This window comes from Pelodiscus sinensis, chromosome 28, assembly GCF_049634645.1.
Source record: "Pelodiscus sinensis isolate JC-2024 chromosome 28, ASM4963464v1, whole genome shotgun sequence".
Lineage (NCBI taxonomy): Eukaryota > Metazoa > Chordata > Testudines > Trionychidae > Pelodiscus > Pelodiscus sinensis.
The window spans coordinates 6686501-6699890 of record NC_134738.1 but is presented as its reverse complement, the minus strand read 5'-3'; positions in this window follow the sequence as shown (position 1 = coordinate 6699890).

Sequence of the window (13390 nt, the reverse complement as noted above, 5' to 3'; positions counted from 1 at the left end):
TTATCTTCTCTTGGTTCTCTGCACAGCCATATGATAGCAGCTTTCAAGTACCTAAAAGGGGGTTAACAAGGCAGACGGAGAAAAATTGTTCTCCTTAACCTCTGAGAATGGAACAGGAAGCAATGGGCTTAAATTTGCAGTGAGGGAGTTTTCAGTTGAACATTAGGAAAAACTTCTTAACTGAGAGGGTGGATAAGCATTACAATAAATAGCCGACCGAAGTTTTGGAATCTCCATCATTGAAGATTTTAAAGAGCTGGTTTGCAAAGAGCAGTCAGGGATGATCTAAATCAGTGATGGGCATCCTAGACTAGAGACATCCTAGACTCCTTCATCTCTGTGGGCCTCAAGATTATCGTAACCAAGATGGTCTCCTGGACAGGGTAGTTTTGCTAACTGCTCTCGCATACCTAGGATTTGCGGGGTGAGCCAATTGAACTATAGCAGCACTTTGATTGGGTGCAGAGACTTCATGTGCCCTTGCTTTACATGCATGTACCACTGTCATGACCATGAGGGTTAGCCAGCATCCTGGGACTAAGGGCTTAACTATGTCCCTTACCTAAGCCAGGTAGAGTCAGCCTATAGGAATTCAGGTAGGAATTTCAAACTGGGACAAAGGAATTTTTGGGTTTTTCCCTCCTTTGTCCCTGAGGCTATGTCTAGACTGCAAGCCTCTTTTGAAAGAGGCTTTTTCGAAAGATATTTTGGAAAAAGCCTCTTTCGAAAGAGAGCGTCTAGACTGCATGCGGAACTTTCGAAAAAGCAAGCCGCTTTTTCGAAAGAAAGCAGCAAGTGAGTCTGGATGCTCTCTTTCTAAAAAGCCCTGTTTGCTTTCAAGAATGCCTTTTTTCAAAAGAGCACTTTCGAAAAAAGGCATTCTTCCTCGTGGAATTAGGTTTACCGCTGTCGAAAGAAAAGCCGCGTTCTTTCAATTTAATTTCGAAAGAACGCAGCTGCAGTCTAGACGCAGGTGAAGTTTTTTCGAAAAAAGGCTACCTTTTTCGAAAAAACTCCTGAGTCTGGACACAGCCTGAGTGTTTTCTCTCCCGCTACTGAGGGGGACGGACACTATGTCTCCTTCCAAGAAAAGACTCAGGGACAAAAGAGGGAAAAACCCAAACATTTCTTTGTCCCAGTTTGAAATTCCTACCTGCATTCCTATTGGATGACACTACCTGGCTTAGGTGAGGGACATGGTTAACCTCTTAGTCCCCAGGCTCCTGGCTAACCCTCATGGTCACACCAATAGGAAAACCTATGTAGCACAGAAACCATAGGAATCCAGCAACCCTGCACCTCAGCAACAGTAAACAAAATGTCTCATGGGCCACACATAGAACCCCGATAAGTAGGACCAAGCACCAACTAGATCAGTGCTGGTGTGCACCAGCGTAATTTTTTCCCACCAGTGTTACTAAAGCAAAGTGCATGTAAAGCCAGGATACAGGAAGTGAGGTGTGTGCGATTGCACTGACTGTGAGAGCCGTGTACTCCCTCTGCATCCAATCAAAGTGCTGCTACGGTTCAATTGACAGTCTGCAACTTCTAGGGACACAAGCAGAGTTAGAGAACTCACCCTATCCCAGGAGATCATCTACGTTCTGTCAATTTTGCAGCCCATTGAGATGCAGGAGGGCCACTTATGCAGCCCACTCACTGGTCTAGATTGCCCAGTGCTGCTCTGTTCTATTTAATTGTAGGTCATAACATCATATGTGCACATTATCTGCCTACAACATCTCACTGGTGAGCAGGCTGTTTACTCGGTATGTTGTTTGGATGTGTGCCTCAGGCATAGGTGCCATGCAAACATGCTTTTACCACTAGTATCTCATCTGACATAACAGCAATTGTCAGCTCATTAGCAATCAGTGTAATCCCTGCTACAGAAGAGTGCATGTGATACATCTCCCCCATCTCTCTTTGCCTTCAGCAGCATGAGTGTCCGACTCAAAGGATTCTTGTCACTCTGTGTTCACTGATGGTCAGAGATGCAGATTGTGAACAGTAATTCCTTTCCCAAGGAACACCATGTTGTTTATAAAGAGTTTTGTCACTAAAGATAATTCTGAGATATTGGTTTGGGAAATTGAGGTAAGGATCCAGTTCTGAACTTGGCAACTCAGGATCTCTACAATTAAGCTCAAGCCAGCATTTTGCAAAAGCACTGTTTAAATGACCAAAGAAACATCCATAAGTCACTTAAAATCTGTTGGGAGAACAATGAGCTGGGGCTGTAATTTCTGCAACCCGTGAATGAGGGCACGCATGTAGGGTTATAGAATCATAGAATCATACAATGCTAGGACTAGAAGGGACCTCGAGAGGTCATCGAGTCCACTCCCCTGCCCTCATGGCAGGACCAAATACCGTCTTGACCATCCCTGACAGACATTTATCTAACCTCCTCTTAAATATGGGATTCCACAACCTCCCTGGGCAATTTATTCCGTGTTTAACTACCCTGACAGTTAGGAACTTTTTCCTAGTGTCCAACCTAAATCTCCCTTGCTGCAGTTTAAGCCCATTGCTGCTTCTTCTATCCTCAGAGGCCAAGATGAACAAGTTTTCTCCCTCCTCTTTATGACACCCTTTTAGATACCTGAAAACGGCTATCATGTCCCCCCTCAGTCTTCTCTTTTCTAAACTAAACAAACCCAATTCTTTCAGCCTTCCTTCATAGGTCATGGACCTTTAATCATTCTTGTTGCTCTTCTCTGGACCCTCTCCAATTTCTCCACATCTTTCTTGAAATGCGGTGCCCAGAACTGGACACAATACTCCAACTGAGGCCTACCCAGCGCAGAGTAGAGCGAAAGAATAACTTCTCGTGTCTTGCTCACAATACACCTGTTAATGCATCCCAGAATCATGTTTGCCCTCCTTACAACAGCGTCACACTGCCGACTCACATCTACCCCATGGACCACAACAACCTCCAGATCCCCCCCGCTGCACTCCCTCCCAAACAGTCACCTCCCACTCTGCACATGCAAAACTGATTGCTCCCTCCCAAGTGGAGAACCCTGCACCCGTCTCTACCAAACTCCATCCTGTCTACCCCAGACCACCCCCCCAACCTGTCCAGATCACCCGGAACTATGACCCCATCCTCCAGAGCAGCCGCAACCCCTCCCAGCCTGGCACCATCCGCAGACCCAACAAACGCACTTTCCATGCCAATATCCAAATTTCCGATGAAGATATTGAAGAGAGCCAGTCCCAAAACAGACCCCTGTGAAACCCCACCCACCACACCCCTCCAGCAGGACTGTGAACCACCAACAACTACCCACCCCACAATAGCCCCATCCAAGCTGCACCTGCCCAGTTCACCAACAACAACGTCATGCGAGACCGCATCAAACGCCCCACCAAAGTCCAGGTACACCACATCCACCGCCTCTCCCCCATCCACAAGACTCTAGTTATGCTAACTAGACCCAGGGTAGTGTTACTTCGTCAGGCATATACTGAGGGAGTTGTGCTTAGCTGACTAGGAACGAGTGTGCGATTCAGGTGCCTTGCCACTTCAGGAATATAGCAGACACTTCACCTGTTTGCTTTGCACAGGTCTGCCAGAAACATTACAGAGTCAGATACTCCCTGAATGGACATGCAATCTCTGAATAACAGTGCCATGTTAGTACTTAGCCATTTAGCCCTCAGAACAGTTGTATAGTGTGCATGTGCATGTATAGGTAGGCATATACCTTGCCAAGTGGTAACTGTGTGCTTGAGCCATGAGCCTAGGACTTGGGATACGTAAGTTCAAATCCCCTGTGCTGCCACAGACTTGCTGTGTGAGCTTGGGTAGGTCACTTAGGCTGTGTCTACACTGCACCACTATTTCAAGATATCGAAGGTATCCCGAAACAGCTATTTTGCATCTTTTGAGCGTGCCCATTATTTCAAAATACAACAGGCTCACTATTCCGACATCCCTGTAAATCTCATTCCACAAGTAAGGAGTAAGGGCCATTTCGGAACAGTGATTTATTTAGAAATAAGTGCTGTGTAGACAGTGCCAATTTTCGAAATAAGATATTTTGAAATAGCATTGCAATATGATGTACAATTTACATACTTCAAATTGTGTATCATATTTCAACCTATGGTGCAGTGTAGATGCACTCTTAGTTTCTTCGTACCTCAGTTTCCCATCTGTAAAATGGGGATAACAGCACTGCCCTGCTTCACAGACGTGGTGGGAAAATAAATACGTTAAAGCTTCTAATGTATGCAGCTATTATGCTCATGGGGGCCATATAGGCACTTAGATTGTTGCCCTGAAGTGCTTCAATCAGTAAGGTCTTCACACACAGACGTGTGTAGTAAGAAAGAATAGTCTTGCACTGAGACTCAGGAGATCTGGATTTGAATATTAACTCTTCCTTGGTGTAGGGATTCCAACTCCCCCTACAGCACTGCCCATCGTCAATTTTGGGGAATTGGTTCAGATGGTGGCAGAGCTATTCTATTCGGGTCGCTGTCCTCCGACAGTGCCCACACAGCCTGGGCTTTACCCCTTTCGGGGTAAATTCGGGGCGTCCGAACGTGGACGGATTAGTCTGGTGCCACCTTGTTTCATGCCCTTATCTCTGTCCACCATGATGCACTTTTCTCGCTGGACCCCAGCGACACATGTCTGAAACACCCCTTGTTCACTCTCTTGGGCATTTTCTTCTTAGCTACTCTGGGAGAGAGAGAGGGGGAGAGAGGGCAGAGGGGGGCCCGGGCCCACCCTCACTCCCGGGCCCCAGCCTAGGGCCCTACAGGACATGGACTGGTTTTGGTCTGGGTCCAGCTGGCAGGTTTCAGCAGGACGCCCCTGCTAATCTGCGGGGTTCTTATATGACTCCCACCTTGGGCTACTTCCTCTCCATTCCGGCTCCCCTCCCCTGCTGCTGGCTTACCCGGCTCTCCGTGGGCCAGCTGCTTGTTGCTCTGGACGGCCTTCTGGACCCCGTTGCTCCACGGGTGTCTGAATTGTCCTGTCTTCCGCAACTGCCGGTTCGTGCCCTCGCCCGTCCTTCGGGGTCGAAGGCTCCAATCTCCGGTGTTTGTCTTTCCGCTGCATCCCCCTCTTGCACAGCCCGGGGGTGGAGTTTAAATCTCCCGCCGCGCCCGGCGCTGGAGGGGGACGTTATGCTGATGTCACCGGATCGCTCCGCCCCTCCTGCAGTGTCCGTGCCACGGCCACCACACCTGAGGCTGCCAGCTGGTCCATGGCGTGCATACACCCAGCACAATGCTGGTATGCGCCTCCCCGCTGCCCGAATAGGGTGCTTGCTGCGGGGGCTTCAGTGTGGGGTTGCAGGGCCCTGTCACACTTGGTAACCTTAAACAAATCATTTAACCTCTCTAGCTGTAAAATGGAAATAATAATACCTCCTTTCTGCCTCGTCTACATACGATATAGGCCTCATGGAGCAGGGTCTCTTCCAATCTGTACTCACCTTCTCATGATGGAGCTACAAAATGCTACACTACTTTGAGTATTGACAAGAGGAGATGGATGAAAAAAAGAGGGAGTATCTTTAGGCCACTAAGGCTAGGTCTACAACTATTTCAAAATAACTAAATTTGACTTAATAATTTAAAAAATTCGAGCTAGTGTGTCCCCACTATTGGGACGCCTCAAAATTTGTCTGAGGCCAACTCCATTAATGTGGACGCGCTACCTTGACTTAGAACCCCAGGAAACACGGGGGAATAATTACTTTGGATTACTCTGGGGAGCAGTTATTTTGAAATAGCAGCATCGGAGCATCCACGCTACCACTGTTTCAAAATAACTATTTCGAAATAAGCATTATTCTCTGAGAAAAGCAGGAGTACAGATTTCAAAATAAGTGGCCCCTTATTTTGAAATAATGGGTTTGGTAGTTTGGACGTTCTGCTTATAAAATTCGACCTAAGGGGGGTTATCATATAGCAGCCCAATGTCTGTGACTCTGCAACGCTGAAACACTGGCTGTTCCCTCTGGGCGGCGCTGTTGCCTGCTTCCGTGGTGCTCGGCTGACTTCTGCACTGCTCAGCAAGGCCACCATGCAGGAGCAAGCAGTGCAAGCGGCCGTTTGGGCCCCGCGCTCCCTATGCGCACGAGCGTGCGTCTCTGACATCAGGAAATGGCTCTGGATTCAAAAGGAGGAAAGCGGAGCAGATGTGGAGGAGACAGAGAGGAGAACGGAGGAGGCGGAGAGGAGGCAGAGGACAGTGAGAGAGAGAGTGAGAAAGACGCAGCAGGAGGAGGAGAAGAGAAACACAGAGTAAGAGGCGGAAGGGGGAGAAGAGAAGGAGAGAGAGGCAGGAGGCGGATGAGAGCTGAGAGAGAGAGAGAGGGCGAAGCAGTAGGAGGAGAAGAGAGAGAGAGGCCATTTGTGCTGCTTGCTCCCGTGTGGTGGCCCGGCTGAGTGGTGCAGAAGTCAGCCGAGCGCCACGGCGGGAGGCAAAGGGGGGCGGGAGGGTGAGGTACACGCCCAGGGGGCGTGGCCTGGATGAGCGTGCATCTCCGACGGAGACAGAGGAGAGCGGAGAGAGAGTGAGAGGCAGGAGGAGGGGGAGAAGAGAAGGAGAGAGAGGCAGAAGGTGGAGGAGAGCTGAGAGAGAGGGGGGAGGCAGTAGGAGGAGGAGAGAGAGAGAGAGAGAGAGAGAGAGAGAGAGAGAGAGAGAGAGATGGAGCAAGAGACCGGAGGCTCAGGAAAGAAGACCGATGTGGAGGAGAGACCTGAAAATCCCGTCTTATGATGAGCTAATTGGCTAGTTTCAAAATAAAGCCCTAGTATAGACCAGGGCTAAGAGGGAGAAAGGACAAGAGAAAGCAAACACCACAAGAACGCCAACACAGTGCTGAAAACAATGGAGGAGAAAATAAAAGCAATATACCTGATGAAGTCGCATGGAAAGATTGACTGCAGAAATCTGTCCAGACCATTTATACCTCTGCAAATGACTGGAGAGAGTCATTACAGATTCTGTCTTTGTTGCTCTTTAAAAATGAAAATGCTAATTGGTTTACTTGAAGTTTAATTGAAAATTAATAGAATTTCACTGGAGATTTGTTGACTAGGACTCAAGGCAAAATGACATTTCATTCAAGTCGTACTAAAATCTGTTCCAGGACAGAAAATTAAGGACAAATTTTGACGACAGTAGCTTGGTTTGTTGTTGTTTTTTTAACGGACATGTTTATGTATTATTTCTAATAATGTTTTATATGTGTTTGTCAGAAACTGGGAATAGGCGACAGGGGAAGGATCACTTGATGAGTCCCTGGTCTGTTCCTGTGGGGCACCTGGCATTGGCCACTGTCGGAAGACAGGATCTGAGCTAGATGGACCTTTGGGCTGACCCTGTATGGCCGTTTTTACATTATTTTATGTGCTACTTTAAAAAGGGATTGAGATACATGGTATTGCAGGGTGACATAGCATAACCTTATTGCCTCTTCTTCGTGCCTTATGATTCAACCAAAAGTGACAGCCAGGTCATTATCAACATATAACACAGCATCCTTGGATGGATCATGTAAAGGAATTGAGATCAGGACCTTTGGATCCTAAAGCATGAGCCTCTTCTGCTTTAGCTAATGAAAAAGATCCATTAGCAGAGTCAGGTGTCTAAACCCAATCTCAAAGGCGACAAAGAGCTGTAGTGTGCTAGCACAGATTGCTTTTTGCATTGTTGTTGTTATTGGTGTTGTTATTACAGCCTGCTCAGTTGGATATACATTATACCAAAATTTAAATCCCCCCCCCTCACCGTCAGGCTTTGGGACTGCAGACTGCAACTATCTATCTAAGGCATCAATCCTGCAATGAGGATCTGCAACAGATCCACTCGCATGGCTCCCATTTCAGGCTTTGCTGAGTGAGGTCTTGTAGCCTGTGTTATGTAGGAGGTCAGACTGTAGGGTCCTTCAAAAAGCTACCACTCTATTAAATCCAGTGACGGGAGTTCTCACCGATTGGGAAATGGTTGCACCTTTCACTGGATCTTGAGGCATCTGATTGGACTCTGGCCTCCAGCCATCGCATTTCTTAGGGCAGTATCCACGACCCGCTCCCTCCAGTCTGGGACCTGAGCTGCAGGAGCTTTCAGGGTATTGCAATGATCTCAGCAGGGTTGACTTAGGTCACACATTCTCCCAAGGGTCATGACCAGGTTCAATAATCAGTGACCACCAAGCCTGGATGAAGTAAAGCTCTGTGTATTGGGAAGGAAATAATTCCAGAGAAAATAGGTCTTAAAAACAACAAACTGCTTACAAAATACAGGACAATGTACCCCAGACTAATACGGCTACATTTCTATCACTATTCTACATATAAACCGCTTACAGGCATGCACACAGCTTATGAGGGGTCACCCCATCTTCCACCCTGGTATATCCCCTGGCTCTTCAAGCCCTTTCTGCAGGGACTCTTGGGCCAAGTTTCACAACATTTTTGGATGCTAGCACATCTCTCGTCGTGTCAGAGTGGTTACTTTATGCAGTTTAGAGTTTTGTTTGTCAGGCATCTTTAACCAGAAGAAACCAGTTTAATCTAGTACCCTATCAGGTGAAATTTTCCCTGAGTCATTACCTGCGTTAGGGATTTACATTAATTAATTTCTAGTGATTTCAGTTCCTGCAGGAAACTCTGAGGCTCTCCCATGGAGCTCAGAATACAGTCTCTAGCCAGCCCATAAAGACAGATGTACCATTTATAAAATTGATGCAATCGTTTTTTAACATTCCATGTGGCCACATAACCTGTCACAGGAGTAATTTAGATGCTGATCCTGTAGATACTTACACAGATGCTTAACTTTGTTTTGGTAAGACATCTCAATGATTTCCAATGGGACTATTCACATGAGAAAAGTTAAACAATTGCATAAGTGTTTTCAGGATTGTGGACTTTGTGATTTAGTTTTAATTTCTACATTTTGAATTATAAACTCACTTTTTGTGATCTTAGCTCATTTTTTGATTACATAGGTCACTCCCTGATCTTTACAAAATAATAAGCTGATATTCCCCCCGAAACTATTTTGTAGAGCACGGATATGACCCCTTAAATGTTTTAAACGACAAAATCCGAGGTCTGTTTGTACCTTTCAACTTCCTTGATTTCAAAAGAAGAAAGAGAGGGAAAAAGACCCTTTTTAAAATGAAGGGTGTGTCTACACAGCAGCGTTATTTCAGAATAATGGCCGTTATTCCGAAATAACAATGTGAGCATCTACACAGCAATTTTGTTATTTCAAAATAATTCAAAATAACAGTCAGCTTATTATGACAGCTATTTCAGAATAGCAGTACTGTGGATGCTCCACTGCTGCTATTTTGAAATAGCTCTTCCCCAGGGCCATTCAGAGTAATTCCTTCCCTGTGCTTCCTGGGGCTCTAAATCAAAGTAGCATGTCCACATTAGGGAAACCTGCCTCGGACTAATTTTGAGGCTTCCCCGTAGTATAGGAGTGCTATTTCGAAATAAGCCATTTCAAAGTATTTCTTCCAGAATAACTTATTTCAAAATAAGTGTGCAGTGTAGACGTACCCAAAGAGTCAGAAATGAAACAAACAAAACCTCACCCTTACACTGTAATAAGTTCTACATAGTCAAAGACCTTTTCTAGATCCCTTCTGCCCAAAGCTTAGTGCAAGCATCTATCACCTCTCGGACCATGTTACCATTCTGTGGTTGGGGGCAATTTCATATCCTGCTTGCAGAAAGTGCATGTAGCAACAAGCATGTAACTTGGAAGGAGGAGGTGAGGTTACAGAAGGAACAAGTTTGGAGGATGCATTAGGAAGTTAGTCTGTATGCTTGAATGTGAGCTGTAGGCACAGCTGCAGCATCTCTGTAAAAACTTTTCAAAGTAAAATGCCAGTTTAGTTTTAGAAACACAGAGTCCTCTCATGTTATTACCCGGCATAACCCTAACCACTCTCTCTGGACTCCCCAGTGTACCGATTCATAGATTTTAAAACTAGAAGAGACAACTGTGATAATCTAGTCTGACCTCCTGTACTGTATAGCACAGGCCACAAAGTTTCCTCAAAATAATAAGATCTTTTAGAAAAAACATTCTGTCTTGAATTAAAAAATTGTCAGCAATGGAGAATCCATCATGAGCTTGGTAAATTGTCCCAGTAGTTAATTACTCTCATTGTTAAAAGTCTACACCTTATTTTCCGTCTGAATTTACCTGGATGCTTCTTCACGGCATTGGCTTGTGTTGCTCTAGTGTCTGTGACAGGGGTCTTTGTGTATCTCATAGTCACTCTTCTCTCTATATTTGTTTTCTTATGGGGTAAGTCTAACTTCAGTACCGGGCAAATGAGTCGAAATAATAGTAAAGAATAAAATTGTCAGGCACGTAGAAGACCATAATTTGTTGGACAAAAGTCAACATGGTTTCTGTAAAGGGAAATCATGTCTTACTAATCTATTAGGGTATGTCTACACTAGCTCGTTAATTTGAGCTAGGTAGGCAAATCAGACAACCGGAGTTGCAAATGAAGCCCGGGATTTAAATATCCCGGGCTTTATATGCATGTTCCCGTCCGGCCGCCATTTTTAAATCCCCCTTAGTCCGAACTAACTGCCTTTTAACTGCAGTTTAAAGTTAATCTGAACTAAATCCTTAGTTTGGATTAACTGTTACTTCCACGAGGTGGTAAAGTTTGCAGGTGATACTAAACTGTTTAAGATAGTCAAGTCAGAAGCAGACTGTGAAGAACTTCAAAAAGATCTCACCAAACTGAGTGACTGGGCAACAAAATGACAAATTAAATGTAATGTGGATAAGTGTAAAGTAATGCACGTTGGAAAAAACAACCCCAACTATACGTATAGTATGATGGGGCTAATTTGGCTATGACAAATCAGGAAAAAGATCTTGGAGTTATCGTGGACAGTTCTCTGAAAACTTCCACACAGTGTGCAGCAGTGGTCAAAAAGGCAAATAGGATGTTAGGAATTATTAAGAAAGGGATAGAAAATAAGACAGAATATCTTACTGCCCTTGTATAAAACTATGGTAAGCCCACATCTTGAATACTGTGTACAGATGTGGTCTCCTCACCTCAAAAAAGATATTTTGGCCTTGGAAAGGGTTCAGAAAAGGGCAACTAAAATGATTAGGGGTTTGGAATGGGTCCCATATGAAGAGAGGTTAAAGTGACTGGGGCTTTTCAGTTTAGAAAAGAGGAGACTTAGGGGAAATATGATAGAGGTATATAAAATCATGAGTGGTGTGGAAAGGGTGAATAAAGAAAAGTTTTTCATTAGTTCCCATAATAGAAGAACTAGAGGACACCAAATGAAGTTAATGGGCAGCAGATTTAAAATGAATAAAAGAAAGTTCTTCTTCACACAGCGTGTAGTCAACCTATGGAACTCCTTGCCAGAGGAGGCTGTGAAGACTAGGACTATAACAGACTTTAAAGAGAAGCTAGATAATTTCATGGAGGTTAGGTCCATAAAAGGCTATTAGCCAGGGGATAGAAATGGTGTCCCTGGCCTCTGTTTGTCGGAGGCTGGAGAGGGATGGCAGGAGACAAATCGCTTGATCATTGTCTTTGGTCCACCCCGTCCGGGGCACCTGGTGCAGGCCACTGTCAGCAGACAGGCTACTGGGCTCGATGGACCTTTGGTCTGAACCAGTACGGCCGTTCTTATGTTCTTATGTACATCTAAACTACAGCCCTTTATTGAAAAAGGGATGTAAATTAGACGTATCGAAATTGTAAATGAAGCCGGGATTTGAATTTCCCACGCTTCATTTACATAATGGCGGCCGCAGCATTTTTTCGAAAAAAAATGAGGATTACAGGATCTTTTGAAACGGCCATTTCTGTCGAAAGATCCTGTCTTGACCGCGGGTTTTTTTAAATCAAAGTGCTGCTACAGTTCAATCACTGGGGTTTGCTGATTGAACTGTAGCAGCACTTTGATTGGCTGCAGAGGGGCCACATGGCTCTCACAGTCAATGCTGTGTGCTATCAGCACACAGCTCACTTCTCACTCTCTTGCATTAAGTGTGTGTCACTTTAGTAATACTGATAGGAAAAAAACACCTATGCAGATGAACACCAGGAAAATCTAGCAATGTGTGTGGGCAACCGTAAACAAAATGTCTTGTGGTCTTTAGGCTAAGGGTTGCCCACCACTGAACTACATTGGTTTCTCTTGCTGCAAAAAACGGGGGCAAAATATTGGGTTTTGAGTAGAGATAGCCAGAAGAAGGAGGGTGTGAGCATGCCCCAGGGCGGAAGCAGAGACAGAATTTACTAAAGGGGAATATTTGGGAATTTCTGATCCAGGAAACGAACAGTCTGCTGTTTGTGGTTCCTACTGTGGTCTGGGAAACAGGACTTTGTGTAGAGTTTCTAAACAAACAAGATTATATTCCTGGCATAATCATTCTCTCAGCCTAGTAGAAAATCTTATAAAGTTCTGAATTTTGGCCAACTGCTCAGGTCAAAGGAACAATACCATAATCTTCAAATACAGCTCAGAATAACACAAATTACCACCAGTGGCCAAGAGAGAAAGGGTATAAACTCCCCTCAATTAGTAAGAATTCTCTGTTGAAGGGCAACAAAATTTCTCTCTTCTTGCTAAAAAGTGTGTTGTATTGCTGGACCTGTGCCTTCTGAGGTTATTTTCATGCTTCACAGCTCTGTAAGCTGCTAAATATAAAAAAAGTGCTGAATCAAAGCCAGTTCCTAGTGCTGTTTTCTATTGTTTCATCTGAAAGCAAGTCAAGGTGGAAGGTTAATTCCTGAAGCTCCAATGTGCTGGAAACCCTATTACACAAGCCGGAAAAGCAATATCCTTCATTTAAGCTATAACTGCAGGAATTCCTTACTCTGGGACAGTGATTCTGCTAATAACAAGATTTGTTTTTTGTTCCTGTCTAAAAATGTGCATGGACTTGGAGTCACTTGGGGTGTGTCTAGACTACAGAGTTTTGTCGACAAAAGTGGACTTTTGTCGACAAAACTATACCTGCGTCTACACTACCGCTGAGTTCTGTCGACATAACGTCGACAGAGCTCAGCAGTTTTGTCGACGCTGGTAAATCTCATTTTACGAGGCATAACGCCTTCTGTCGACAGAGTTCTGTCGACAGAAGGCGTTATTGAATGTAAACTGTCCTTGCGTCTACACTGCCATGTCGACAAAGCAGCTTGCTTTGTCGACAGAACTGAATGTAGTGTAGACGCTCTTTGTCAACAGAAGCTTTGTCGACAGTATCTGTTGACAAAACTTCTGTCGACAAAACTCTGTAGTCTAGACGTACCCTTGGAGTCTGATGCAAAACCCTCAGAGCTTTGAATGTCGTCTTTGAGGACTGAGGGCCCAATATTGAACCAGTATAGTCCAC